Source organism: Oryctolagus cuniculus, chromosome 9, assembly GCF_964237555.1.
Source record: "Oryctolagus cuniculus chromosome 9, mOryCun1.1, whole genome shotgun sequence".
In the NCBI taxonomy this organism is placed as follows: Eukaryota; Metazoa; Chordata; class Mammalia; order Lagomorpha; family Leporidae; genus Oryctolagus; species Oryctolagus cuniculus.
The window spans coordinates 113,604,316-113,618,670 of NC_091440.1; the positions used below are offsets into that span (position 1 = coordinate 113,604,316).

Below are 14,355 nucleotides of genomic sequence, written 5' to 3' on the forward strand. Positions count from 1 at the left end.
GGTAGATGGCACAAGTCTTTGGGCCACTGCACCCATGTGGGAGACCCAGAAGAAGCTCCTGGCTCCTGGTGTCATATCGGCCCAGCTCTGGCTGTTGTGGCCATTTGGGGAGTGAACCAGCATGGTAAAGACCAATCTCTCTCTCTCTCTCTCTGCCTCTGCCTCTCTGTAACTCTTTCAAATAAAAAAAAAAAAATCTTAAAAAAAAAAAAAAGGAAGAAAGAAATGGCTTATGGGTTCTATTTTAACACTTTACCCATTAGAAATTTATCCAATATTTTGCATCTCCATATAACAATAGCTTAATCATATAAATGGGCAGGCGCCACAGCTCACTAGGCTAATCCTCCGCCTGTAGCGCCGGCACCCTGCATTCTAGTCCGGGTCAGGGCACCAGATTCTGTCCCAGTTGCTCCTCTACTGGTCCAGCTCCCTGCTGTGGCCCGGGAAGGCAGTGGAGGATGGCCCAAGCACTTGGGCCCTACACCCGCATGGGAGACCAGGAAGAAGCACCTGGCTCTTGGCTTTGCATCGGCACAGCGCGCCAGCCATAGCGGCCATTTCGGGGGTGAACCAACAGAAGGAAGACCTTTCTCTCTGTCTCTCTCTCTAACTCTGCCTGTCAAAAATAAATTAATAAATAAATAAAAATGAATAATCATATAAATGCCTTGGAAACCCATAAACGTAATACAAAATGTCACCAGCAGTCACTGGATTAAATTACCCCATTTTTTCAGATCTATCCTGCAGTCCAGTGAGAACTCTCAAAATTATGCTTTATCTATTGCATTAACTGCTTGCTACAGACAAAAAGAAATAACTACAGGAAGCAGATATAAGTGAAGGAGGGAGGACCTGGAGGTAAAAGGAGAAACTACTATTCCTGTTTGAAAACCCTTTATGAAGTCAAGGAGTACCATATATAAAATTATTTTATATAACGTGCAACTTCACTTCAGGTATATTTTAATTAAAATTCTAAAATCTCTTAGGATAAGGAACTCCTACAAAAAAAAAATGTCCAAAAGTAACAGGCATTTAAGCTAGTGGTTGAGATGGCTACATCCCTAATCAGAACACCTAGGTTTTATTCCCGACTCTGAGTCCTGATTCTAGCTTCCTGCTAATGAAAACCCTAGAAAGCAGCTGTGATTGCTCAAGTTCCTGCATCCACATGGGAGACCTTGACTGAATTCCCAGGACCCAGTTGTAGCCCAGTCCTAATCATAACAGGCATCTGATGAGTGAACCCATAGATGGGTCTGTCTCTCTCTCTCTCTCCTTCCCTCCCTTCCCTTCCTCCCTCCCCCCGCTCTGTGTGTGTCTACTTGTCCAACAATATGTTTCTTTAAGTGTAAAAAAGAAATCAGTACCATATATTCAAATATATGAACATAACCATGGTGTTCACAATTAATATAAAAACTGAATGGTGTTAAGATGCACTCCAAAGCTAAGCACTATTAGCATACTTACTCTGGATAAGATTTCCTTCTCTTCCTAACAAATTGTACTATTTCTTTTTTTTTTTTTTAAGATTTATTTATTTGAAAGTCAGAGGAGTTACACAGAGAGAGAAGGAGAGGCAAAGAGAGAGAGAAAGAGGTCTTCCATCTGCTGGTTCACTCCCCAATTGGCTGCAATGGCCGGAGCTGCGCCGATCCGAAGCCAGGAGCCAGGAGCTACTTCCAGATCTCCCACGGGGGTGCAGGGGCCCAAGGGCTTGGGCCATATTCCACTGCTTTCCCAGGCCATAGCAGAGAGCTGGATCAAAAGTGGAGCAGCCGGGTCTCGAACCAATGCCCCTATGGGATGTTGGCGCTTTAGGCCAGGGCTGTGCCACCACCCTGGCCGCCTGTACTATTTCCAAAATAACTCACAACCTCTGATAAGATGAAGGTACTGGGAGCTTCAATAACTGCTCTGTTTCAAACCTCTAGTTGCCTAAGTTTCACCACTATGAGTGTTTCTTCTTACCCAAACTTCTCCCTCCACTACTGAGCTCTCACCAGGCTGTGAGAAAAATCTAGAACTGTGGCTGGAAAGATTGCAAAGTTATGAAAATATGTATTTCAATCAAATTCATTTGGAAAAAGGCTTCCAGACACTAGGGCTGAAGACAGGGGCAAGGCGGCAGGAGGGCCATGCTTTGGAGTCTCGGGGACACCCCACGTGATCACTTATCTGCTTCCTAATTTTAACAGGGCTGTTTTCTTCATGAGACCATGAAAAGTAGCAAGTCCTACGACAGAGTGTGAAATATCTAAAATGTGGCCAAATGCATGAATCAGCTGTAGTAACCAATGCTGAAAATTTTTGTTTCAACAGTTTGGGTTAAAAAAAAAAAAGATATGAAAATCTAAGACAACATACGCTTGGAACAATTTGGTGATTCCATAAGGACAGCAAACATACTAATATATAAAAAAATAATTTGATTCTTCCTTCATGTAATGAAGTTATGATTTTTCTATTATTCTTGATCAAGCAGTCTCCAAAAAGTTCATGGAAAATGTGTATTATTTTAAAAATAGGCATTGGTTTCAAAAATATTCTGCTTCAAAGTAATCTTACCTTTTATTTCCATTTTTCACAAACTTTTTCAGGTTCTCTTGTACACTGTTGTTCAGGCTTGGCTATTGTGGATTATTCACATAAAATTAGAAGTGGTGATACTTTAAGCAAATCTATAAATTAATGCATATTAAAGTCTTTACAGAGCTATTTTCCCTAATGATTAAAAACTCTAACACATATTCTTTGGTCACACATGTTAATCACACACCTTTATGAATTTCATGTGACTAATTCTACAAGAATTGGCCCAAGGACAAGATTTTTATCACAGAAGGAATTCCATTGCTTCTAAATTATTCAGAATCTAAGAAGGCCCCCACAAAGAGCTAAATAAAAAATACCAACAAAATTTAGCTCTCTTTTGACTAAAATGATCTTGGTACACAAAAAATTTGACACTGTAGTTGTAGTACATAATACTGAAAAAAGCCCATATACTAGAAGTTACCTGATCATGTAGATAACACATGAAAACGAGAAAAGACAACTCAATATAAAGATAGGGATTCTAAATTAACATTCCTAGATTAAAGAGTCACATACTAAAACTCCCAGCTACATATAGTTTATCATAAAAGAGTTAACATTGTGCAAATCTACTGGGAAGAGAAATTGGATACAAAACACACCTATAAACAGAAATATCCTGAACATGCTTCTGTGGGAAGAGGAGGGGAAAAAATCTATCTCAATTCAGTAATGTTCTATTTTCTTCCATATGTGGAAGGAACAATGAAATGCAGAGTTTGTCTGACTAAAAACAAGTCATTAACTTGCCAGCTTACCCACAAGTTGAATTTCATGAAATACAGGTCCATCAAAAAGAAAGCAAAGCAAGCTTTTAGATTATGACAACCTACCGTGGTGAAGCAGTATCTTCACTCTGGGTCACCACTAGCATAGCTTTCTCTGAATTTTAAAAGTCAGGTACTTAAAACTATCTTTTTATAAATTCAAATCTAAAATTACCATTAAACTCAAATGTCAAAATTATTGTTGAAAATTAGGTAAATTATATTCAATGTATTTTCAAAAGGAATGTTTACTGCTTTCTGGCCACCTTTTTCAACATTTTATTCTCTAAAGAAAAATATTAAAAATAACTAAAATATTAAAATACACCAAAATACCAGAATGTACAGGAAAAAATACAGTGTTTAATTATCACAAATTTCAGACTGGAAATATATTATTGTATCAGATCAACAAATATCTCAACAACACAGATGATATTTCTAGAACAGGGAATAGCTTAGGTAATATTCTAATGGTACTAAAACAAGATTTTCTAAACAAAATGAAATTCAACATCCTTCAATAACAGACTTTAAAAATGTTTATCCCTCCCTTTAACTACAAACTTCCCTTCCTTCTACTGGACTTCATTTTTCTTTTTCTATTTCTCTTGCTCTTTGTCTTTCTCTCCTTAGAGTAAAAACACAATTTTCAACTGCAGAACTCCAACCTCTCATCAAGCACACAATTCATTTCACACATTATTTTAGCACATTCCTAAGTATTGCTTCAAGGTCTGTTCAGAAAGTATTCATGGCTTAGAATTCTAGACTGGTGGGGCTGGTACTGTGGTATAGAGGGTTAAGCCTCTGCCTGTAGTGCCAGCATCAAATACGGATGCCAGTTTGAGTCCTGGCTGCTCCACTTCTGATCCAGCTCCCTGCTAATGTGCCTGGGAAAGCAGCAGCAGATGGGAAACCCAGAAGAAGCTCCTGGCTCCTGGTTTCGGCCTGGCCCAGCCCCGGCCATTGCAGCCATTCGAGAAATGTACCACCAGAAAGAAGTTCACTCGCTCGCTCTCTCTCTCCCTCTCTCTCTATCTCTGCCTTTCAATTAAATACATAAATCTTTAAAAAATAAATTAATAAAAGAATTCTAGACTGGCTCAAAGAGGACTAGCTTTTGCCTTCATAGGATATCACACCTTGAAATCACTATGCTAACAAACCTAAGAGTGAGAATGGTTTCAGACAGTCCCTCTGACATCATTCAAAAACATGCAAGTCCTCTTTAATATTTCCTATATAATCACTTGAGAATCACAGAACTCAAAAGGAGCACTACTATACACAGGGCTATATTTTGACAGCCACATGATTAGAGGGGAAGAATCATGCAATTCTTAAACAGGTTTGGTACCTTTATTCTCTCCTACTGCAACATAATGAGTAGTGTGTTGTAAGGTTACTTACAAAAATAAAAAAATAACTGGTTATTCATTTCTAACAATCCCATCAGCTCTAAATGTAGGAATATGCAGAATGTCTACTCCCATCATGCCAACACATTCTGCACATGCCACACAAATTCGTCTTTCTGCTTGGTACGCCCTAGTGTTGCACCTTAGACTCGTTCCAAGCCTCAAAAATTCATCCTGTAAAACTCAAATGTCATCTTCGCCAGGGAAGAAAATTCTCTCACTCCCTTGGCCAAAGTAAGTCTCTCCTTTCTACATGCACTGGAACATAAATTTATATACTATTTTTTTTTAATTTAACTTCCCCCCACAACAACTGTGTCAAGTAGGTTACTATTGTTATTCCCACTTCTTAGATAAGAAAACTAAATAGATACGGTCTCCCTGACTCCAAAGTCCATTGTTCACTTTTTAATATGGACTTCCTGTAGCTCCACACTCTGCTGAAGAGCTTGTCTGGCTGCCTCCCATCTCTGAGTCTCCGGATGACAGAAGGCAGAGATCCCGTCTTAATTCATCTTTGTATTTTCTGTGGCTGGCACAGAAAAGATATGCAACAAATGCTTAATAAATGATGGATGAATAAACAAATGAAATGGAATAATGCTCAACTTCATTTTGGAGAAACACTCGTTCCCCTTCTAAATATTTAGTCTGTAAAAAGTATGATAATAAGTGCTAATTTCATTTCACAAGCACTTTGCAAGTGTATATCCCATGTGATGTGCTGTGCTTGAGCACCACAGGAGATTCAAAGATAACTGAATTCCTTGCCCTTGAGAAACTTAAAATTCACTGGGAGAAAGGGATAAACAACAAGCTGGTTGCTACCATGACTTGTTTTATTTTTCCTTAATCCCCCACCATTTCCTCTTTTGAAGAGAACCTCACTCTTTGTAAACATGTTCCAACACCACACACCTCTGGTCAGTGGGATGTAGCTCAAACAGTGAACAGAAGAAAAGAAAGCAAATTTTACATACACAATCTTTTGAGTCATTCACTGTTAACTCAATAATCATTTAAGTGAAAGAATTTTAAAATCTAGGACATCCTGGATCCTGGCCTTGTACTTTTTCTTTCGTGAGAGACAGCACAGCTAAGTGGAAAGGGCAGGGTTATTGAACTCAAAAAGATCAAGGTTCCCATTCCAGCTCTGTTTCTTCCCATGGGAATCATGTGCAAGTTTATTTTTCTGAGCCTACTCCCTCTATACTATGGAGGGAAAGAGACAGTAAAGAGTAAGAGCTCTTGATTAAAAAAAGAGTTAAAGGAGATAATGTATGCAACACCTGCCACACCAAAGGAACTATTATGTCAGCCCCCCCTCCCCCAGGAGCCTACTTGAAAGCTGTTTGCTTTAACTTAAATGAATCAATATAAATACCTTCACCCCAGTGTCAATAACACAAAATGTTTGCCAAAAGACAGGTACTTGAAAAAAAGCCACTGGTGCAGGAGGAGTGCCAGGAGGTTAAGATTCAAGACCAATGCAAGTGCTGTTGTTAAGTTACAGTTAAGTCTTAGTTGAATTTCTAACCAGTGCAGGCATCATCTGTTCTTCCTAGCATACACCCTGCAAATTCCCTATTCCAGATACTCTTGTAAGAAAGAAAACTTTGTTTCCTATGGTTAAATCTAAAAGAACAGATGGATGTTACTCTGGACTAACTACACTTACACACAAAGAATCTCTCAGTCAATTAGGAAGAGGAAAATGAATCATGCAGAATGTCTAGGAACCAACCTCTACACCCAATGGATGTTGTATTATATTTTAATCCCCAAGGCATTTCTCAACTGTTCCTAGTAAGCAATTTTGCAGAACAGTTTTTAAACATCAAACTAAAACACTTTCCTGGGGGCAGTGTCAAGGCACAATAGGTTAAGGCAACACTTGCAATGCCAGCATCTAGCATTAGAATGCTGGCTGCTCCACTTCCAATCCAGCCCCTGTCACTCACACAGGAGACTCTGATGGAGTGCCTGGCTCCTGGCTTCATTCAGCCTGCCCCAGCTTGGGCTACTGTTGCCATTTGAGGAATGAGCCAGTCTATGGAAGATATCTGTATGTGTGTGTGTGTGTGTGCCTGTGTGTCTCTATCTGCCCATCTCTCCCTCCCACTCTTCCTCCCTTTCTCCCTCTGGTCACTCTGCTTTTCAAAAACATAAATATTTTTAAATAAATAAAAATGCTTTCTATTATAAACCTAATTTACAATCTATTCCCTTAAAAATCACCTTTATGTGTACTGGAGACATAGATCTTATACCTTTCACAAAAATTAACTCAAAACAGACCATTGACCAAAATGTAAAATTGCAAAGCTATGAAACTTTTCAAAAGAAAGAAAAGGGAGGATAAAACATAGGTAGTCTTAAGTTTAATGATGAGTTTTTAAATATGACACTAAAAGCCTATCCACAAAATTGGTAGTTGGTTTCATTAAAATCACTTGGGGCCAGCATTATGATGCAGTAGAAATAAGCCATCATCTGTGATGCTGGGATCCCATACTGGAGTGCCAGTATGAATCCTGGCTGCTCTGCTTCTGATTGAGCTTCCCATTAATGTACCGGGGAAGGCAGCAGAAGATGGACCAAAACTTGGGTCCCTGCCATTCAGCTGGGAGACCAAGATGGAGTTCCTGGCTCCTGGCTTCATTCGGCTGAGCCCTGGCTGTTGTGGCCACTTGAGAGTGAACCAACAGATGGAAGATGGAGATCTCTCTCTCTCTCTCTTGCTCATTCTGCCTTTCATATAAATGTGTTAAAAAATAAAAAAAGGGGCCGCGCAGTGGCTCACTTGGTTAATTCTCCTCCTGTGGCGCTGGCATCCCATATGGGTGCCGGGTTCTAGTCCCAGTTGCTCCTCTTCTAGTCCAGCTCTCTGCTGTGGCCCAGGAGGGCAGTGGAGGATGGCCCAAGTGTTTGGGCCCCGGCACCTGCATGAGACTAGGAGGAAGCACCTGGCTCCTGGCTTCGGATCGGCACAGTGCCGGCTGTAGCGGCCATTTGGGGGTGAACCAACAGAAGAAAGACCTTTCTCTCTCTCTCTTTCTCTCTCTTACTAATTCTGCCTGTCAAAAAATTAAAAAAAAAATAAAAATAATCTTCTCTGATAAAAACACTTAAGAGAATTTTAAGATAAGCCAGTCTGGGAGAAAACATTTGTAGAACATATATCTGACAGTGCTTATATATAAAGAAAAATAAATTTTTATAACCAACAAGAAAATAGACAAGTCCATTAAAAAGTGAGCAAAAGATCTGAACCATCATCTTACCACAGAAAATACAGATGGAAAACATGAAAAGAAGTTAACAATCTACATCCTTTGGAATTTCAAAATACTTATATTAGATATTGCATGTACCTATTAGAATTAATAAAATGCAAAACACTGATAAAATTAAATGTTAGCAAGGATGTGGAGCAACAGGTATTCTCCTACACTGCTGGTGGGAATTCAAAATGGTAAAGCCACTCTGAGAAAGAGTCTGACAATTTCTTTTACAAAGCTAATCATAAGCGTATCATACAATCCAGCAATCATTCTCCTAGGTATTGACCCAGCTGGTTTGAAAACGATGTCTGCTCATAGATCTACACATGAAAATCCACGGTAGCTTTATCTATAGTGCCAAAAACTGAAAGCAACCAAGACATCCTTCACTAGGTAAATAAAGTGTGATACATCCACGATTTCAATATTGTTAAGTGACAAAAAGAAACTGAGTTACTGAACCATAAGAAGACATGGAGGCCGGTGCCGTGGCTCAATAGGCTAATCCTCCACCTAGCGGCGCCGGCACACCGGGTTCTAGTCCCGGTCAGGGCGCCGGATTCTGTCCCAGTTGCCCCTCTTCCAGGCCAGCTCTCTGCTGTGGCCAGGGAGTGCAGTGGAGGATGGCCCAAGTGCTTGGGCCCTGCACCCCATGGGAGACCAGGAGAGGCACCTGGCTCCTGCCTTTGGATCAGCGTGGTGTGCAAGCCTTGGCGGCCATTGGAGGGTGAACCAATGGCAAAAGGAAGACCTTTCCCTCTGTCTCTCTCTCACTATCCACTCTGCCTGTCAAAAAAAAAAAAAAAAAAAGACATGGATGAACTTTAAATGTGTATAACTAAGTGAAAGAAACCAGTCTGCCAGGACTCTATGATTCCAATTATATGGCATCTGGAAAAGGCAATAGCACAGAGAAAGCTAAAAAAAAAAAAAAAAAAAGAGTCAATGGTTGTCAGAGGACAAGTGGGAGGTGAGAGACGGGGACGATAGGGGAAGTATAGGAGATTTTTAATGCATTGAAATTATTCTGTATGGTAATTATGCTACTTATACTAATAAGTGTAACAAAGTATGCAACTATCAAAACTCACAGAACTTCAGCAAAGAGTGAACTTTAATGTATGCATATGTAAAAAAATAATTTAGAGGACCTTGGGATCCCAAGATGGAATGCAGATTGCAACAACAGTATCTAACTGTATTATACACAGGAAGAGTGCAACATTCTCACCAGAGTGGACAGGAGGAAAAGGTGCTTGGCTAACTAACTTTGGAAATGAGTGGAGGCTTTGTAAAAGCAAAAGGAAGTGCACATAAGCACTGTCCTCTGGTTGATAAGAGTCCCTTCCCATGGAAGCACAGGTTAACAGCTCTCACACAGCTATACATGTATAATGCAAATGAACAATTAAGCAAATGGATGGCAGATGGTGGGAGCCAGATTTCTTCTCACTGCTGGAGTGAGTTTACAGATAAACAAGAGAAGACTACAATGATACAAATGTCAATGGATAAGGGTGAGAGACACTTGTGTGAATTCACATTGAGCTTAACACAGACACACAGTCACATGGAAATGTACATACATGTTTGAGTAGCTTCACAGAAATATGTATAGATGCATGGGTCTGTATTCCTTGCTTTGTCAGATGAGGGAGTTTAAAGGCAATGACTACAGTAGCAAAAAGTACTTCTACCACTGAAATTTCAGCTTCGAGAACCATTTCCAAATAAAAGTCATCAAACTGGAGAAATGGCTGGTTTTAGACTGGCACAAGATATATACAAGATGAGCCTGGAGTATCTTAGAGTGCCAGAAAAGTAAAGAAATGCTTCAAAAGCAACAAAATTGACACCCACACTCACATTGACACTGGTGTGTCAAAGGGACATGGGGGCCAAGCAGCAGCAATTTGAACAACAAAACAAGACAGCACTTATTTCTACCCAAAGTAGGAAAACATCTCCATGAGTCTGAAGCAATATAAGCCAATGATTGAGTAAACAAATACAAAAGGGAAAAGAGGAAAATCTCCCAGCAGAAGCCTTCCAAGTACTTAATATAGAACTCCACCCCCTCCCAGGGTGGGGGAAGCACAGTGACTTCCTTCTGAGAGCACAGCATGGAAAGGGGGAAGAAGAGAGAAAGTGTCCAGTGGGAACTCAGGTATTACCTCTGCCAGATGACCAATGTGATCATCCGAGTTGACAAGGCGGTCATGCACCCTTTGATATGATGGGACACCAATGGCACTCTATCTATGATCTTCCTCTCACAAACCCACAATCACAGCCTCATCCTGAGAAAAATAACATAAATTCCAGTGGAGGGGCACTGTGCAAAATAGCCAATCTGTGCGCCTCAAAACCATCAATGCCATCGAAAACAAGAAAAGTCTGATGAGCATCACAGCCAGGAGGTCCCCGAGAGACATGATTCAATGTAACATGGTTTCCATTTGGTAGGTCCCACAACAGAAAAAAAGGATCGTGGGAGAAAACGATGGAAACATAAATAAAGTGTGAACTGTAGTGAATAATAATGTGCTGATACTAATTCATTACAAATACAAATTTGTAATTCATTACAAATATATGTACAAATTCTAAGGTAAGGTGTTAAGGGATGCGGGGGACTACTTTGGGAGCAGAAGTCACTGTGCTATTTCTTCAGTTTTTCTATAAATCTAAAACTGTTCTTTAAAAATACAGTCTACTTTTTAAAATCCCACTTAGGGAAGAATCCAGAAAACACTGAAAAAGGCTGTAGTGAAGCACTGAAGAGCCTCCCATTTTCTTGTATACATTCAACTTAAAAATGCTTGCAACTATTCCATTACAGAATTTTTCTTAATATTTCCAATCACTAACAGCTGCAACCAATTTCACGCAACTCCCAACAGGGATATATTATAGCCAGAGTATTTTAACTAAATTTCCACATTTTCCCCTTACATTCTTATGTAGATGTTTGAAAGTCTGCAACTTACCATCAACTTATATTGTAGTGTGTTGATCTGAATAATTAGAAAAGATGTATAATACAATCAGAAAAGCAATCTAAGTTTTATATTATTCAACTTTGTGCTAACATACTCATCCAATAAAGCGTCAAGAAAGCAGAGAGAATTTAGTATCCTGGATACTCTGTTTCTTTATACAAACTTGGTTCCAGTGAACTGCATAATTAAAACAGATAAATGAAGAAAAGAGAAAAATCAGAAGAAGAGTAAAATGCAGCAGGAGAAGGATGTCTAGGATAATATAAGGAAAGGACAGACTTGCAGGGTATCCAATGAAAACAGACAGGAGTAAGCTTGGAAAAGACTGGTATATGGTATATATGGTATATGGTTCAAAACTTGCAGCAGGCATCTACCAGAAATAATGTGTGTGTGTGTGTGTGTGTGTGTAATGTTCACCTTTGACCAAGAAACTAAGTGTTGAAAATTAAGACATTAGGCTCCTGACAAAGAACAAAGGAAATATCACCCTAACCACGATTTCATTGAAAATATTCCCCATGATTAATAAAAGGCTGAAAATTAATATATAATGATGGTTAGTGACATTGGGAAGCGAAAAAAAGTTACAAAGTCACATATTGTGCCCAATGGTTATCTCAACACTGAAATAAAAGCAACTTTTCTTTCCCCTGCTGCAGAGCGAGTGACTTGTGGAATTTTTGAAGTCTTAATCTGTGTGTTCTACACTTAAGGTATTCTACAGGCATCTACCACATTTGTGAAACAGTCTGCACGCCCCTTGAAGTGGCAAATCTACAAAGTGTTTTCATTCTCAGATTCTGTGGGCTCATGACCAAAACTCTTCCACATCACAATTCCCGAGCTGCAACACTGTGTCCAGAAAGATGACACAACAGACTACCACATGAGCTGCTTTATGGGCGCACGCTTTCCAAGACTCAAGGAGCTGTACAAGAATGGCTTCCTTTCAACGGAAATAAATGAAAGCAGTATGCAACAGTTACTTTCGAGGCTGCTATATATATAAAGCCTCTCTGGAATCCTATCTCGCTCTTCACACAGCTGAAATCAAGTTTCATCTGAACTCATCCTAAAACATCAGTCTTACTCTTATCATCCGAGGCCAGAACAGAAACCTCAGAGGAAAAAAAACCCTTAACTACTCCGCTGAAACGCATTTTGTCAAGGATTCCTACTCTTAGTGCTCCGCCGCCCTGGACGTCTGCGGACTTCAAACGCTAAAACCCCGCGTCCGGCTCCGACGAGACCCCACGCACCGCAAGGAGGGGACTTCAGGCACAGCGCGCGCTGCCGGCGCACAGCTGCCGTGTGCGGGGGTCCGAGCCAGGAAAACGGCGTCGGGCAGCCCGCGGGGCCGCCCCGGGGCGCGGGGACCCCCCTCCCAAGGCGTGCGCGGACGGCGCCGGGAGAAAGGCCGCGTCCCCAAAAGTAAAACGCTAGGTGGAGCGGAGCCAAGAAAGTCAACAACAGTCAGGGGCCGGCCGTTCATAAACAAGGGGCTACCTGAATTTGAGGCGGCAGACGATGGGGGGACCGTGCCCTAAAGGGTCACTTTGAAAGACCCTCCCGATCGCCACAACCGCCCGTGTGAGGGGCACGGGGAGTCTAGGATAATAAGCTGGGATCCGAAGAACACTCGGTTGGGAGTCGCCCCGGGCACCAGCCGGGCACAGGTGGATCTGCGAACCCAGGTTCCCAGAGGGCAGTGAGGGACGCCGTGGGTCCTCTCCGCCCACCTACCCCGCGTGAGCACCGAGCGCGAGGGGCCGGCCAGGTGGGCGCGGGTCGGGTCGGGTCGGCTCCGGCTCCGGCTCGGACGCCGACTCGGGCGCCGGCTCCCGCTCCCGCTCCCGCTCCCGCTCCGCGCGGCGCCCTCGCACACCTGGCTGCCAACACCAGTTGAAAGCACTCAAAAGTGAATGGAGGCGGACGCGGCGCCTGGCACCGCTCCGATCCCAGCACACAAAGGCGGATTTTTAAAACCCAGGGAGAGTCCAGGCGGCCGGACCCGTGGAGCTCTTACCTCGAAGCCGCGAGTGTTCCCGGAGGCGCCGTCAGCCCAGGCGAGGTGGGAGTCGGCCGGCAAGAAAAACCCCACCCCGCCCGCCCGCCTGCCTGCCGCCTGGCGCACTGCACAGCCGCCTTCCGCGCCCAGCCGGAGAGAAGCGATCTCCGCGGCGAGCACAGCGCCGGCCTCGTCGCTGCCGCTGGAGTCTGGAGCTGCAGCTCGCTCGCGGCCGCCGCCAGCCGCGCGCCGCGCATGCCCAGTGCCCGCGCCGGGGAAGGCGCGAGCGAGCGCGCGCCGGGCCGCCGGGAGCGGGCTGCGCGCTCCGGGTCTCGGCCGCTGCAGAGCCGCCGAGTCTCAGTGCGCCCTGGCGCTGCGGACTGGGCACCGGCGGCGGGCCGCGCGCCAAATTCTGAAGGCCGCGATCGGAGGCAGGCCGAGGCTGCGAACCGCCGACTGAGCTCCACAAGTACCCAGGCAGTGTGGCCGAGAGGCGTAGGGAAACAGAGTAGAGCCCGACGGGGAGGGGCGTCCCTGGGTGAGGGGTGACCCCCGCCAGAGCAAGGGGCGATGCCCTGGGTGGAGGGGGCGCTCCGGTCCTCGCCGGGAACCCGCGCTGCTGGGTTGGGCTCCGACCTGTGTGCCCCCTTCGGGCGCTTTCCTCGTTTGTGTCTCCTCAACCTCTGCGGTAAATGGTGGTAGCCACGGAGTCCCCGGGGAGGGGGTGGTCTCCACGGTGCAAGTCCTCGGCCGAGCCAGCAAGCCCGGATCCGCCTCGCACGGCTGCCGCCTGGGATCCCATGTTTCACCGGCTCTTGCCAAGGAGAGTTTGATGTAGTTTGTGAAGCGGCGGAGGCCTCCTTGACTTTGTGCCTCTCGGCCCTGAACCGACCCGCAGGCACCTTCGCCTCGTCCCGGAGCTGCCAAGGAGCCTACGGAAGCCGCTCTTCTCCAGGACGCATTTCAGACAGCTTGGTCGTTGTCGGGGTCGCCTCCCACCCCCATCCTAACTTTAAAGTCAGTTGACACTTCAGAAGTCAGTGAAAGACTAAATTAAACTTCTTAAAGTGGGTGACCAACTTGCTATGTGAGGAAAAGAAACAAAAACAAAACGCAGGGAGGAGCGACGTAGCAGACCCAGGTGGAAATCAAAGCCATTGGGCTAAAACTTGAAATGAGCATCTGATTAAGCCCAGTCCCCTACCTTATGTAGGAATCCTCGCCCCTGACCTTCCCGATGTTTCCACCAGACCTCCATCCACT

General features: G+C 43.6%; 1 protein-coding gene across 2 annotated transcripts in view; it reads right to left on the reverse strand.

Annotated features, from left to right (window-relative positions):
• EPS8 (EGFR pathway substrate 8, signaling adaptor) overlaps positions 1-13,227 on the reverse strand; it is a 188,324-nt gene extending 175,097 nt beyond the window's left edge. The window contains exon 1 of one of the 2 annotated variants that reach the window (XM_070049441.1): positions 13,111-13,227. The gene's annotated coding sequence lies outside the window, so the exon portion shown is untranslated. The remainder of the gene's footprint in view (positions 1-13,110) is intronic. The other variant, XM_070049440.1, reaches the window with a different exon arrangement.
• Between the last annotated feature and the right edge of the window lie 1,128 nt (positions 13,228-14,355).